At 36.9% G+C, this 17,381-nt stretch overlaps 1 protein-coding gene across 7 annotated transcripts in view; it reads left to right on the forward strand.

Moving 5' to 3' along the window:
- The window catches only part of Wdr62 (WD repeat domain 62), a 439,571-nt gene that overhangs the window by 335,304 nt on the left and 86,886 nt on the right, over positions 1 to 17,381 (forward strand). The gene's annotated exons all lie outside the window — the stretch shown is intronic.

Genomic DNA, 17,381 nt, shown 5'->3' on the forward strand with positions numbered 1-17,381 from the left:
TTTCTGCCTTATTACGTGGCATTCAACACTTATTACTAGGCAAGATTAGAATTTAGAACCTTCTGGAATCGTTGGTGTCTTAGTGATTTCGTTTAGTCAAAAGTGACAATGTATCCGGTTTTTGTGTGTGTGTGTGTGTGTGTGTGTGTGAGTGTGTGAGTGAGTGAGAGAGAGAGAGAGATAACGATATCATTGTATGACAATTAGAATGAAACATAGGATACCTGATTTTGAACTCAGAATGTATATAGTATGGACCTGTATAAAGTCAGATTTCTTGAATAACATCTTAAATAAAAGTTCTGAAATGATTATTCCACATGCATGAAGGAGTTCATATGTACTTGCATATTCATTTATCACTGCACTTTCAAACTATGTATAATTCTCGCAATATAATTATGATAAGGCGTGATCATTCGGGACAGTTTCTGGAAGAAGGGTATACGTATAGGATAATAGTGATGTGATGAATTGAGTACTTGTTTAACAGTTGATTGAAAACACACGAAACTATATTCAGCTGTGTTAAAAGCAAATCTTTAAACTTCGATTTCCCGTATCATTTTATTCTAAACGCCTTCCTTCACTAAACTGGCATAATTATCCTTGTTGGCTTAGAAAGTTAGTTTTGGCACTACTATCAGGTTGTGAGAGGAATCGCAACATTCCTTAATTATCCTCTTTTTATTATTGCTATGCTCCAGTTTTACAGCGAAGATTAAAATAGTTAAGGAAGTAGATTTTTCTTAACCTAGGTATTTTATAGAGTTTTAGTAGTTGTTTTTTCTTCAAATACCATATCCACAATCTAGCAATGTCACTGTTCACATAATGTTCTGTGGTTAATTGCGCAGTAATTGTCTTGAAGCGTGGGAAGCTGTACCTTCGTGTCATCTCCCAAGTCAAGGTCTATAGCCTGTTGTGTGGGTCCTTATACTTGATATCCATTTGACAGGTAGTAATACAGTCATAAAGTTTCACCTTTTCCAGCTGCCTTTTTTCGACACGATTCAAGTAGAAAGTGGTTCACATTGGGATCAGATCCCACGTTTTGTCCTCCTTGTTCCCTATGTCCTTTTGGGTTTAGATACATATTTTCTTTGATTTTTAGGATATTTAAAGATTAATAGTAGTGGAAAGTACTTGAACACTGAAATCTAGTTTTTCTCATTCTCGCTAATAAATGTATGTTATTATCAATATTAATACCCAAAGTTTTTCCCCTGTTACAATTTCTTTTATGAGCAGATGTTTTGATAACAGAATTGTAATACAAATAGAGGCCAAAGTCATTTTTGGCATCTTCTGTGAGGAGCCCAATACACCCCGCGAATAGCTGACATTTACATTTTAAATATTCGTTGCACGTCGGCTTGCTTCAATTTACGCCGTCTGAGTTTAGTGCATGCTTAAAAGATAAATAAATAAGTCTTACTTCGGACGTAGCCATTTAATAGGTGACAAGCAACAACACTTTTGACGTTGTTTTCTCTCTCTCTCTCTCTCTTTCTTTCTTTCTTTATTTCTCTTTTTTTCCCCATTCACTAATTCTCATCCCCAAGCCTTAATACAAATTTCGATGACCCGTTACTGTTATTGTTTGTATTTTCAAGTCATGTTTGAGACATTGGTCTAGAGGCTAGCGCGTGTGCCTTTGGTGCAGGGATCTCAAGTTCGATTTTTGATGGGAAAGTCTTGAAATTTGAACTATTATGGAGGTTTTTCTTCCACATCAAATTGTAGATCTACGTCTCATATAGCGTGAGTGCTGAGAAGGATGCTAAACTCTATTTCAACCAATCTGATTTAAGTCAAAGTTGGCAGGCCATCAACGACTTACATTCCGTTCAAGTTGTTCATATGAAAAAGTTCGTTGTTCATGCCAATTTTGGTCCAAATTTGTCACTCTGTTCGTGAGAAAACATTACTTCTCTTTTGGATTTGTAACTGTAGATGATCAGTCGGAGTTCTCTAACATTATGGAATCTATTAAGGTAAACTATTATTGATTCAAATTTGAAAGACCATCCAAATACACCTTCAATAGTTTTCATGCTAGGTTGGTCTAAATTTGCCCTTTGACCGTGTCTAAATTTGACTGAGGGAGACTACAATGAATCGCTGCAGGAGCCACCAGTAATGATTTCCTAACGAAACTCGTTATTAATTCCTTCCTAATTTGTATGGTAAGGATTTTTGTTTTCCATTTGTTTTGATGTAATAGTTTTAGACTTCGTTTCGGGATATGATGTTAGGATAGTTCCTAGGAGTTTTGAAACAAACGAAATACACTCTTGATTTCAGAACTTTGAAAAAAATCAGTTCAGTATTTTAAAAATGTTTGAGGGAGAGGGGGGAGCGGCTGTAACTTTCCACTTTGTCGTTATGTGAACGCGTTGTATTTCCAGCAGGGTTTGAACGTGCAACTGTGTACACTGAAAGCGAGATAAAGGTATGGGGTGGCATCTATAATTAATTTGGTTGAGAATTAAAGTTTGTTTTACACATCTCTAGTTTCCACCTGTCTGAATAATGTGGCTATTTTTATATTATCTCTGCGCAATCCTATAAGTTGATCACTGCCTTCCTAATATAAGTATTTTGAAAAGATACTGTTTGATCTGTGAGTATTGAAGGATATCTCAATACAACACAGACATAACACAGTTCTTTAGAGCTGACGTGATTAAAGGTAATTTCGAAACCAATGGGTGTGACGTATACATTGTTATGGAAGAGCAGACAGGTGTAATGTTTCGCTTTAATAAAACACAGTTGAAACGCCCATTAATACTCTTTGTAGTTGAAAAACAATCGTTATCACGTAAAATTTATTGAGGTTGTTCGATGTTAGATGCATTATTTCCTCAGGATGAGCTTAAGAAGTAACCATTTTCTGTCTCAGAATCAACAGAAGGATTTTTAATAGAAATTTTGTATCTGATTTGTTTTCGTAGAATGCTGTATGACGCCTTACACGATTAACTGCGAAAATTCATGTAACGAACAAATAATGACAATCACAGACAAGGTTTAAAACTACGCTATTTTCCTATGCAGATTTTAAATACAATCTTACTGAAAAAGCAGTTAGTTTGAAGCAGTTACACTGTCAGTGTGTCATGCTAGTCTAATTTTGTCATTTGTGTTTGACATGGAAATGAGTCTGTATGGCAGGGCGACGTACTGTTTTTCATCACTGTATGCAGGTCATTGATAACACAGTCACACAAGCATAGTACCTGTTATTTCCTGCATATGAGCCAGTAGAAGAATGGCGACGAATTAAAAGATCCTTTTAATGTGTCTTTTGTATCCATAGAATATATAATGTGAGAGAACAAAGATTACATTTCTGAGAACATGAGTATATGCTTGCATAGCATTATAATTCGTTGTAAGTCAGGTCGGGACTGTAACTTAGTGGTGAAGGTTGTTCACAGACTGATCTAGCAGCAAATATAGCATTTTTGTCACGGTTTATCTTACATCATGTGTCAATTAGAGGTTCAAAAGGTTGAAATATTTGTTAATTGACAAATTGAACTAACTGCAGCTCAGAATGTTTTTGTGTTTATCTTCAAAGAATATGCTTAGACCATGTTCGAGAGATTTCCTGAACATTTTCTACATGAAATATTACATCCTGAGAATTTGTATATGCTTGATAGCATATAGCAGACTACATATAAGATTTCACTTGTAAAATTCACTTTCACGAAATTTGTAAAATTAGTTATGTACCTTTTTTGTATGTAGTGACGCATAATTGTGTTAACATTTCGTGAGAATATATCAATGGAACTTACATTTGTTACATATTCATAGTCACATGACGATAGAGCTTTCAATACAATAAGATTTTGTCGATTAAGTACGCATACTTGGAGTGTTGCTTACCAAGGACTCACTACTTGGAGGCAGAAGCATTTTAAATTGCCAGTTAAACATGGAAGTTCGAGGCCATCTGCAAGCACTTTCTCGATGTTCTGTCTTTGCATCGCAGAAACAGTGCATTGCGTAACCAAATATTTTGGTTACACAATTTTGCTTTTTTTTTTTTCAAGTTGCTTTTGTGTATTGGTATAGTATTTTTAAGTACATTTGCAAAGAGTGACACGTTCGAACTACTGCGTAAACAAATGCAAGTTACCACTATATAACAACTGTCGAATCAGGTCGATGAGAGTGGCAAACGAAGACATATATTTTACATATTATTAGTCCACAAAGGAAAGGATAAATCACTATAATAAACCATGAAGGAGATTGCGATGAGAGGCGGGTTTACGCATAATTGGGGTCAACAAGTGAATAATTCTTCTTGTCAGTACAATATTGCGTTATGTACTCGTATAGAGAATCCTTGCTGTTAGATGGTAATGGATTGAAATAGTGTAATCTCTGTGTAGTTAGATACATGCGAACTTTTTCACCAGTAATATATATTTTCCTAAACTAGAGAAGTCCTAGTATTAAAAAAAAAAAAAAAAAAAAGAAAGAAAGAAAGAAAGAAAAAGTTCACACTGACTGACAGACAAGTAAAGTGCTCTTACGACCATCAGGTGAGTTTCTCAAATCCCCTGCCATTTCAGACCATAAAGGTTGATTAATGACATTTTAGCACCCCTTTTAACACTGAGGCTATATAAGACAGATCTACAGTTCAAGGTAAATCTGAACTCGGACCCTGTGCACGAAAGATACATGTACTAACCGCTAGAGCAGCGGGGAGGGTCACACAACAAAAGATTGGTCGATTGTAGTCCTGCCCCAGGATTTTTGGATCAACGCCTAAAACTATTTCGCGCACCAGAAATGAACTCCATATCACACATTACCATTTGGTTACACGGAGTACCAGGGTCAGATTAAAGTGAGAGTAAAAGCTCAACTATCGTCAATAGATTGCAGCACGTGTCCCCTACTTTTCCAGTGTATTTTGTAAGGTGTAACAATATTTACAATAATTCAATTAAATTTAAAAGATCAGTATTCAAGCTTTATCTAGAGATAAGGTAAACAAATAATTAAGAAATAAATCGTAAACAATCTAATTATTTTAATTTATTCATTGTAGAGAGCATTCAATTCTAGTCTTCAGAAATATGCTTTCAGTAGATAGAACTCTCTCAATAATAATAATAATAATAATAATGTAAAAGATGCAGAATATTCTATGTAATTTTTAGATAATTACTGATTCAGCTTGTCTCTGGACAAAGTTTTAATATTCATCTCTTGAATTTGATTGAATTATTGCAAATTTTCTCTCTCCCTACAAAATACATTAGATAGGAAAGATAGGGAAATATGCTGCCATCTGTTGGTTATTAGCGCTCCTCTAAATTCGCCTTAACACACTTTAGTGCCCTAGACTGCTTTCGGAACCGCCCCTCCCTCCCAAAAAGTAACGTGGTGCAAGTTTAAATATATTTCTGCTTAACTGAATTTGAAAGTGCTGTTGTCCATCCTGTTCTAATACGTGAAGAAAATGCGAGCGGTCCCGGGCGACGTTCTCGATGGGAACACTCGGTCGGTTTGATTTGATTTTTAGTTTAGCGTCTCTTTCAGCAGCGAGGCTATATGAGACGTAGACTACAGCTTAATGTGAAATCCGAACCACATGAGCTTCAGCCGGAAATTGAACCCGAGTCTCCCACGGCAAAGGTGCGTTCCTAACCACTTAGCCACGATGGGACTCAACACTCAGTCGGAAAAGTGTAAAAGTCTTTTTGGGCCAGCGTTCCTGAGTGAGGTTTTTCTTGGGCTCTCCTCATTCACACCACGCAAGTGTATTCACACCATTATTATCTGTAAGATTGAAAATGTAAATACAGGTCCTTCAAAAGATAAGATACCTCCTTCCCTTGCACCTCCTCCTCCCAAAGAAATGTATCATTCAAAGGAAAGTGAGAATCAAAAAGAAAAATTAATCTATATATATAAAAGAGAACGCACAAATCCTTTGTTACCTCATCACGCTAATACGGCTGAACCAATTTCTTTTATTTTTGGGGGGTTATTAGGATTTGGACCCTAGATGGTTTTTATCATATCACTTTAATTTTTAATTACCAGTGTCTTGAGATAATTGACCATTCAAGTGTCCATAACGTACAAATCCTTTGTTAGCTCATCATAGCTAAATCTAACCGTATTTATATGCAACCCACATGACCGTGTCACTCGGCGGGTTAACATAAATGGCAGGCGATATAATGTTAACATTCTTCTATGGTTTTTATCATATCACTTGAAAGCGAAAAAGTAAAAATTATCTAAGTAACAAAGTTTATTGCGTTCCAGGGTGACCGCAGCGAAGCGGGGTGAACGCTGCTAGTAACTAATATTAAAAAAGAAAATCGCACTATCGAAGGATCTCTCCCGCTATACTCTTCGAAATGAAATCCGTGTCAAAGGAACACTACAGCGTATCAGACCAACCTATTTTCCTCTCATCTCACAAAACTTGAATGGTGGTGAGCACACAAATGCCAGTTCCACCATCTATAAATATTTCCGAACACAGCAATAGCTTTCCCTATTTACAGCCCTCACAAATATTAACTAGCAGAATTAAGTTTATCTTCTGTTTGTATTCGGCGTCAGGCTGCAATCAAACATTTCTATCAATGTAGATTGAATAAACATACGAACGACATCAGTTATATTTAGGCATAGTTCTCGGTCATAAGAATATTTTCACTTTGAAATTCTGGACTTTTTTTCATCATACAATTCTTTGATTTCCTTCTTTTCTAAGTTTACATCTTACGCTTATGCCAGCTAGGCGAAAGGAGTCGGTGATGATGAGAAATGAATGAAGAAAATGGGAGCAAACGGGAGAACTCCGAGAAAACCCACGCACACTGTGTTTCTCCACAACAAAGCTCACTTGGCGCAAGCTGGAATCGAACCAAGAATCTTATGCACCAGAGGTGAACACTACCACTTAGCCACTCGACCTTACTTTGATTTCCAGTTACTGTACTTAGCGTAGGTAGCTTCTAACCAAAATATCATTTCGAGCACTCGTAAAGTACCTCTGTAGTTAAATGAAGCAAAAAACTAAAGCTTTCAGCTATCTTTGAAACCATTTCAAGAAATTCCTAGAAGGAACTTTTTTTGATGATGAGCAGATTCGCTTAAGAATAAACTGTGGTTTCGAAAGAAAACTACCAATTCTGTTGAAATTGATATGCATAGTATTCATTCAACTACAATACAGAGTAAGTAGTGCATGTAATTGTGAGGAAGAAAGAGTGATGATTTCTGCGATGATAGAAATTTAGATTGAAGTTTGATCAAAAGCGTTTTGTATTTTATATTATAAGTAGATTTCGGTGATAGCAGGACGTATCCAGTCGTCACTTTGATGAGAAACCTGAAAATACTGTAAGTTCTGTGATAAAATTGAAGTGTTGTTGCAATTGTATCTTCCCAGTTGACATCTAGTATATTTTAGATTTGTAAAAGCCAAAACTATTCTCTGTGTTCAGTGTTGTCCAGAAATTATTATTCTTAAAAGTATTCTGTATCACAAATTCTTCGTATTGTATTTTGAGAAAATTATACAGTTGTTACAATGTACGAAATTTTATTAATAAAGATATTTGATGCTTTCTCTTCTTAGATGCTATCTTAGCTACGAGCTCAACGAAAATACGTATATGAATATATAATTTTCAGAGTGTATTGATGTTTGTTGTTTTAGCTTCCATTAGCTATTAGTGTTTGGTGTTAGTAGTTCGAGTAATAGTACGGTATTCTGGATGCCAGGGACGGATCCAGGACGGACTTCTGGGGGGGGGGGGTAGCTACTTTTAAGAGTTCCAAACTTTGGGATGGGTTTTATTTATATATAAAATAAGAAAGTTTCCCCTTCTAGGGGGGACAATGACCCCGATCGCCCCCCCCCTGAATCCGCCCCTGCTGGATGTTTTATATCAACCATCTATGGAAACCATCGTTATTTTTCTTATTTGTGGAAGTCACAGAACTCGTAGTGAAATTTATATATATCCGTAATAATGTGTGGCATCTGTGGTTTCAACTCTTTTTTTAGGTGGTTAGTGTACGCGCATTTAGCGTGGGAGACCCGGGTTCGATTCCCGGCTGGAGCTTTAAAAAGTTTTACGTTAATCAATAGATCTCGTCGGATTCTACGTTCGGATCCTACAAGGGTTCGGATTCTGCGTTAATCAATAGATCTCGTCTCATATAGCCTCGCTGGTGAAAGGAATGTTAAACTCACTCAACTCGATTTTTAGGTGGGAGTAAGGATATTATTTTGCTATTAATTGCACAGTGTAAACGACTGGAAAGGGTTCTTGAATTACTCGTCGTTCAAAAACTATGGAATATAACAAAAGCGTACAGTTTTTTTCTTTCTTCAGGATCGTGCAATATCTTTGTCAGTATTATAAAAGAAAGCTTGATATTATAAAGAAAAGCAGATATTTAAATATATTTCATTTTCAATTAAGTTATTTTTATTTGTGGGCGTTTCCATTCATAACATTACGTTACAGCATTTTGATGTTCGTTCGTTAGTTGTTCGTTATTTATTTTGTAGTTGATGGCCGGCCGGGCTATTTCCAGCGTCGAAACTGCATAAGATTTGGACCTAGCCATCAATAAAGAATGCGAATGACGTGAGCTTGAACTTGAGTCAAACCCAAGCATCAACACTAAAGTTGGTGATTTCATTTAGTTTCCATGTGTCTGCAATTGTAGCCTTTAGATTAATCTTCAGCTCTAACTGGAAATATTTTGAGATCGTATGACGGGTTCAGTTTTGCATAGGAGCGAGTGACTTATTATATTGTCTTTAACTGGAATTTTCTTACTCTCGTTTACAAAGTACTTTTTAATATTTCATTTTAAACAACCTTTTAATCATAAATATCGAATAAATAAATATTTAACTGATACAGATAGTGATCAGAAAAATGGAAACACCTGAACGAAATTGCAACTTACCAGATTAATATGGTGTCGGGCCACCTTACGCCTTCAGAACAGCCTTGATACGACGTGGGATGAAGGCATAGAGGTCGTGATTGGTAGCAAGTGGAATTTTGTACCATTCCTCGTGCAGGGCATCGGCCAGTTCTGTGAGAGAGGATGGAGGTGGAAATCGTCGCCGGAGTCGTGTTTCCAAGGCGGACCACAGATGTTCAATTATGTTGAGATCTGGGGGTTTGGCGGGCCAGGGGAGGTGTTGAACTTCATCGCGATGTTCCTCAAACCACGCTGCAACAACACCAGCTGTCTGAATGGGTGCATTATCATCCTGGAAGATGGCGTCATTGTCCGGGAACAACATCCGGACCATAGGATGCAAGTGGTCTCCTAAAATTACGACATAATAGTTAGCAGTGATTCGTCCGCTAAGGGTGACCACAGGATCCAATGAAAACCGTGATATGACGGCCCACAGCATCACCGAGTCGCCGCCATATTTCACAATTGGGCGGAGACACTGCAGATCATAAGCTTCTTTGGGCGTTCTCCACACATAAACACGGCCCGTGGTTGGGAATAGGGTGAAGGATGAGTCATCTGACCATATCACACATTTCCAGTCCTCAACGGTCCAAGTTGCATGGTCGCGGCACCATTTGCGGCGTGCGAAAGCGTTATGGTCCCTGATAAGCGGTTTGGCCCGTGCAACACGACTCCGTAAGTTCATGTCATGTAATTCGCGGCGGATTGTGATTCTCGAAAAAGGGTGGGGGAGGTGCTGATTGAGTTCCTCCGTCACTTGCTCCGCAGTGGCACGACGGTTCTGCGTGACAATGCGCTTTAATACCCGGCGTGACCTGTCACTCATGATTTTCTTCCGCCCACTGTTCCGCTTCCCCGATGTGGTTTTCCCGTGTGTTGTGTAGGCCGTCATCACCTTCGACACTGTCCCACGCGACACACCTAACACAGTAGCCACTGCCGTCACACTCACTCCACATAACCGCGCACCAACAATTTGCCGTCTTTGAAAATCTCTCCCATTTTACAATACCTCCGTCTGCTGTAGCCACTGGACACTGCTGTTCCACTGCGCTGACGTAGTATGGAGACCGACCTAACACACCACCACCTGCGGTCCGGCGCTGCGGGCGCCACGACACCACTGCCAACCCATACATCTGACGTGTTGCCATTTTTCTTATCACCATCTGTATGTCGTATACTGTAAAGGAGATAATGGTAAACGCAAGTGAATGGTGATTGAAGAAATTGGAGAGCTTCGAGGAAACTTAGGAACAAGATTTTTACAAAAATTCACTTGGTTGTGATTGAACTACGAACTCCTCACTGCAGAGGTTACCTCTAGTCTGTTAGGCCGTCGTATCTTTTAAGAAAAACAGTAATTTCGTGAACCACGTTAACAGCAGTTAGAAGGCAGTCCAAGTGTAGGTCCTTTGCCGTGGGAGACCCGGATTCGATACCCGGTGGGAGTTCATATGGTGCGGATTCCATGTTAATCAGTAGATCTACGTCTCATATAACCTCGTTGCTGAACGGGACGTTTAACTGAAAATCAACGCAACTCCAATTATAGGTATTGCTAGACGCCGAATACGTATGCTAGTTAAGAGTTTGAATTTCTTCTAGTCTATCAGAGACCCCATTCATTAATTTATTTTCTAGTTGTGGACCACTTTACTAGATACAATAAAGTGGAGTAGAAATAGTGTTACGTTAGCTAATGTTGCTTTCATAAAATAGTACTGCCGTGTCGCGACAAAACGCTGTAACTTGAGTTGCATTGTTTTGTCGCTATAAGCATTTTTGAATTTCCCGCCACCGATATTTATGTTCACCAGCCCCAGCATTGAGCTGAGTCAAATACTTTTGAAAATATACCAAAGAGAATTTCGATGTAAGTAGGAAATTAGCCGGTCTGTGGCGACTTTATGGCTCTTTTTCTCAAAACTGCTCCGCCAAAGTTACAGCGTTTTGTCGCGACAGGGCAGAGTACATACTAACACGTGTCTGATAATGAAAGTAAGTTTTAAGAATTGTTTGACCATATTAAAGAACTGACTGTCCTAAAAGAGTTTATTTTAATATCCTTTGTTAAGATTTCTAAAGTATGTACGCGAATGACTGAGGGATTAAGTTGTAGTTTAATAATTCTAAAATATCTTTGTAATTAGGGAAATGGCCCTAGCTTTAGTATGATGCTGTAGTTATAACTCGGATGAATATATCATCTTCACTCCCTTTTCAGCTTGATTGATTGATTAATGAAAATGGAACGCCTATTTTCAGTAACTTGGATGTGAGGTAGAATCTTTTGTTTAAGAAAGCATATACATACTCACTGTATAAGTTTACGAACCTCTGTATTACTATGAATTTCTTCGAAATGATTTGAGAAAGAATTGAGCAAAGTATGTGAAAATGATTAAGGATACTCTTATTATTGTAGTCTAGACACTATTTAACAAAAAAAAAAAAATAAATATATAAAGTGTATCAGTAACCTCACTTTCAATTTGTGCTCCAAATTCTTATAGATCGGTCGGAAAATGTTATTGCCTTTAAGACTTCTCTTCATACGGCTCACATTAAACGGATATTAAATATATTTTCCCAGTTTAGCTATTATTAAACTGATACGTAGTTTGTGAAATCCACTCGATACAATTTAATGTTTTGACAATAAAATTCATTTGTATGCATTGAAGTTGTAAAATTCAACGTGTATTAATTTATTTGATAATTCCATTTAGCATCCTTCATAGACTATAAAAATTAAGTTCCTTTGTGTATGTTTAGTTACATTAAAACATTCTACGTTGGTTGAAAATGAATTTTCTTGTTATAGCCTAGATCCTTTCTTCATAAGGGAGGAACCATATTTTCTTTCTGGATTCTTGAAAGACTCGCGGTATTTATTTAAGAGCTTTTGTGTTCTTATCGTATGTTCACAATGTTTGTACTTCTACTTTTAAATGACTATGCCCTTGGAACTTGCGTACGGTACATTCATACCTTTCCGAATAAACATGACTCTGTAGTCATTATCTTCGCAACATAATATTATGTTGATGTCTTTCTTTGGATTGCAATTCTTCAAGCAGCGGATTAGTTCAAAGAAGTAGTAAGAAAATCCGTGTTGTTCCAGTATTTCCAAATAGGAAATGGTTCGGTGTGCATTTACTTTTAATGTTCCTATTTTCCATGCATATATTCTCTTCTATCTTGTCCTGTTCAGGAAGACGGATATTCTGAAAGATTTGTCTTCGTAAGTTGTTTAGACAAGGTAATCCGCTTGATTTGCGCTTCAAGGACAGGAGTTTCATGTTCCTAAATTGAGATTTAAAATTAAGCAAAAAGTATATTTATATCCGTAGATTGCAGAAAGAAATTTATATCTTATGACCGTAAATTTTGAGCGTATTGTTCTTTTTAGCAGTTTTTTGTCTGTAAATATGGCAACAGTGTATAATGCAAATGCCCTTCTTTCGTGACGAAGTGGGTTTGTGGATGACAGAAGAAAAGTATACCTTTCTTTTGTAACAGCAATTGTTCACTCGCAGAGCCGTTAACTATTTTTTAATTAAACAACTATTGCTGAAAGTAAATATAGCAGGCTGGTGCTATCGTTCGTGCCGCCATCGTAATGTGTTGTTCTCATTAAGTATTGTCGTACTTCAGTCGTCTGTTACGAACAAAAGATTTGGTTGCAGATTGGTAGTCTTACAGTTCATTTTACTCGCAGTTTTAAAAACAATCTACAATCTTTTAAATTAAAACAAGTTGTCATTTATACTCAGTGAGTAGGGGTCAATCAAAGATGTTGCCGTGTTTTGGCCTCCTCTAATCACTACAGGATACCGTCAGCTTTCGTCTATTTGAAACTTTATAAATTCATTCTTCCGATAAATGTTTGTTTGGCCCCATCTAGCCAGATGTTTCTTATCAAAACAATTTAAATACAGTATCGTGCAACAAACTTGAGTGTGTAACAGCTGAAGAAATATACTAGGGTTATTCATTTTCCCGACCATCCTTAAAGAATTTGACCAATCTCGCACTTCTTACTCATTGCATTGTCGCCAGACACTTATGACGATAAATATTCGCAGCTATGATGTTTCTTGCCGGTAGGAACCTGATGGCAGTTGGTCTTCACAGTTGGCGGGCCGCTTGATTTTTCTCAAATATTGTATCCTGATACTACGTACGGACATGTGAATGCAAATGGCATCCGATGGTAAAGGATGACGGGAGCCTGCACTCGGACTCATTCTCAAGAGCACACGCAATTTCAGACGGTATTCACAAACGAATCTTACTTAAGATGGTTCTTTACGCAAGTCTTTTTCTGCAGCGAACGTAGTACGTCTTTTGGCCACCGAATGCTGTTTTTTTATAATTATTCTCACTACTAGTACCTCTGGTGATAGTATGCGCCACTTATTCATTATCATTTTTAAACCCTCTCTGGTTAAAGCGCAGTCTCGTGATATTTGATTGAAATCTTCATAAATTTTCGAAAATATTTGTAAACATAAGTGCATGGTCTTTAAACTTTGAGTGTTAAAAGGTATATGAATGACTTAATTTGTAAAATAAAATGGAAAAAGGTCAAGGGAAGACCCCGAGGAAGAACGCTGTCTTGACCCTATAAAGAACGATTTTGACTCCATTAATTTCAAACTTCCCTCATTGGGCTTGAATGTACAGGACCAGCTTTACCGTATGTGCAACACGTACATTTATATGGGGAGGCAAAAAAAAAAAAAAAAAAGTCACAAGGGTATACCAAACTAATATACGTATTTTTAAAAATGTATTATTTAAAATACATAGACCTATTTGAAGTTCAAAGTTACTAACAAACATACTGTAAGTACATCACATTTTCATTGACTTTCAACTCCTCTTCTTATTTTGTGGGACCTTGAATAAAGAGTTGAGAAAAAGACATAAAATGCTTCGTGTGGAGTGTTGTACTGTTTGGGGCGGAAACGTGGACATTACGTAAAAGTGATGAAAATCGACTGGAAGCCTTCGAAATGTGGGTGTGAAGAAGGATGGAAAGAATTAGTTGGGTAGAGAGGAAAACGATGAGAAAAAACACTTTTAGATATTATTAGGAAGAGGAAGAGAAACTGGTTGGGACATTGCCTAAGAAGAGATTGTATCATGAGGGATGTCCTAGAGGGTATGGTGTCGGGGAAGAGTGGGAGGGGGCGAAGGAGACTATAATTAATGGATGATATAAAAAGAGAAAGATCATACGCGAAGACGAAGAAGTTAGCGGAGGACCGTGGAGCATGGAAGCTTCTCAACTGCGGCAAGTGACCTGCCAATAAAGGCAGAATACCTATGATGATGATATTCTTATTTGATGAATCTTGATTTCATTAATGTTATGATGATTGGGTAACGTACTTCATCGTGGCCTTTAAGGCATGTTATTTCTAGAAAGGAGGCGACAAATGATTTTATTGCACGGAATGGCAAATTGCGTGAGGCTGATTCTGGTGCGACCGCGCATACCAAAAATCCATTGAAATACAGCAGACCCATGTGATGGAGTGGATTTAAATGTAGCTATAACTGTATGAATATCGGACCCCATCCAAAATCATAATTAACATCTTCAATGATTTGATCGAGATTTCTTCCATTGTTTGTACCCAGCGTCGTGAGGCAAACTGGGAAGTCACGTGGATATAAGATGTGACGGGCCACTAGATCTAGAAAGCTCCCGATACGCCGGTTCGCGATAGGGCGACGCGACGCGCTGACCACGAATTCGTCGCTAGGCTGGACGTAGTTCCACCAACCGCTAACAAATGGTGTTGAGTGGCTCAGGCCGTTAAGCCAATTGTTTTTTTGTTTGTTTGTTTGTTTGTTTGTTTGTTTGTTTGTTTTTTTAATACACTTAAGTACAAATATAAGAAAGAACAATGATCTACATTTTCCACAGAACTACATGACCCGCATTACCTGAGGCTGCAGACTTGCGTGCTGATGAGTACAAAACGAGTTAGTAATATATATCAGTCGCAAACAGAAGTTTGAAGTTTCCATTTTCACGTCTGAAATTCTCCAAGAGTAGGCTTCAAAATTGGAATGTCACGTGATTCAGACAATTGAGCACTCGCAGGTGTAGTAAACTTAACAAATGGTTACGTAATATGGGTATTGTTCCCTCACTCTTTCGTGTGTTTGTATTAGCATGCATAAGGAGGGAGTAGCATCCGTTTACATATAGATAGGAGTGTCTCAACGACGTTAACTTGTCGTAAGGCTGAACAAACATTTGAAGGAAAGAAAATTCTCCCTGTCTCATATATAAAATAATCTTTCGGTTTGTTTACCTGGATGGTGTATGTCCTCGTATAGAATGCGTACATTAACACTCTCGATGACGTGAGAGCTTTAAACGTAGTCTGTCTTGTGTATTTTATAGTTCTCTTTTGTGCATATCACTGAAAGCGCTTATTAATTTTTTTTGTCTTCGTGTTGACAGAGTGGGAGAATAAAGGTTCAATGAAATCTTCCACTCATTTCGCACTTCTCAGACTGTACTCATGACAGTGTTTTTGAGGAATATTGTAAATTAGCAGGAGTGGCTGCAGTTCTCACGCTATGTAGAGGGAACTCATTATATTTAAGTTACTTTTCTTTTTATTTTAAAATTAGTAATTGTATAAGCTTTGAAATCATAAGAAAAGTACATGTCCTTGTAATCTCAGCGTTGCCAAGAACGATAGCCATAGTAATTTATTTATGTGAAAATAAGGAGAGCTGGTTGCTTATCTTGTTTTAATTTGTTGCACGTAGTCTCAAGTTCGATTTACGCGTAGATCACTCTCTGTCTCTCTCTCTCCGACACACACACACAGGTTTGTAAGATAATGTTATTTGGAGGATTCAATGTTTCTGAAATGAGGTGATGCATATAAATTCCGAGCTAGTAACAATTTAATAAATTCAACTTAAGCAATACTCAATCCTAACATAATTAGCTACCGACCGCTATTTACAGGAATGTATGAATGCAGATTAATATCGTTTGAATGAAAGTGTATTTATTACGAACCATAAAACATGTTCTAATTCCGTGTTGATAAAACTTTTTCATATTTCGAAATATTGTTAAATTGTTGCGAAATGAGGATTTCATTATACAAAGTTGTTAATTTACATATTTCATTTCATTAACTGTAAGGGAAAATTATTTCAGTACTTTTTAATTCTTCAGGTATAATAATAATTGTCTCAATTCAACCTTTAACATATTATTTGAAAGTAAAAATCTACAGAACACTCATATATGCGTATACGTAGGAAGAAACAAGTAATTCTTTTCAAATAATTCTTCAATCACGTTGTCCTTGACTGCATATAAAGAAATGAATGCATTTTTTTAAGGTTACGTGTTAACATGAATAAAACTATGCCTTTGCATTTTAATTAGCAAGTTTTTCTTTGTTCTTTCATTAAAAATAATTGTGTAGGTGGATTGTACAATTCATTGATTGTTACTTCTACTTTACCCCTAGAAATTGTAATTTCGGCTGGCGATGTATGCAGTAGCATTGATTTCATATACAGGGTGGCCCAAAAGTAGTTATACAGTCCCGTACTGATCAACTCATTGCTTTTTATATAATATCTTATTGTTATTCATCAGATGGACTTAGTTTCTTTATTATTTGTTCTTAATGTCTTTTTACTTATGCCTTAAGCCCGGAAAAGCCGAAGCAAATAAACCCATAAGCTAGAATGTTATACTTGATCAATACAGGGGTATATACTTTTGGGCCACCCCGTATGTATGATTTGTAGTATGACATATTCAATGAATCCCTTCTTTATGTTCAATAAAACAAAGATGTGTATCCCAACTTCGAAATTTTATTTTACTTGTCCGCATGGACAAACATGTTTAAAAATAGTTCAACTGGATTTAGCACTCTCAGATTAGTATAAAAAACGCAATTAAAATGTGTCGAAGCGTGGGTATTTTTTACTGTTGACATAAGCAGTACTTGGAACTCTCCCTCTCTCTTTTTTTTCTTTTTTTTTTTTTCTCGTGAGGCCATGAACGCATAGGTTTAGAAATAATTTCTTTGTATTCAGCGTTCTCAAATTAATATAAAAAAATTCAATTAGAAATTTATGCAAGCGCGATTACTTTTTACTAGTGCTATGATCGGATATTCGTTCAGAAGACAGCAAAAAGTGAAATAAAATCTTTGTTTAACTCCTCTTCCCCACAATTATGTCCTTTAGACTATGGAAGACGGATGAGTAAGGCAAGTTAATGATGATGAAAGGGTCTGTGGATTGATAATGGTAGGAAACGGGAGTACTTAAAAAAAAAAAAAAAAAAAAAAAAA

This window comes from Thermobia domestica, chromosome 10, assembly GCF_964235325.1.
Source record: "Thermobia domestica chromosome 10, izTheDome1.hap1.1, whole genome shotgun sequence".
NCBI lineage: Eukaryota > Metazoa > Arthropoda > Insecta > Zygentoma > Lepismatidae > Thermobia > Thermobia domestica.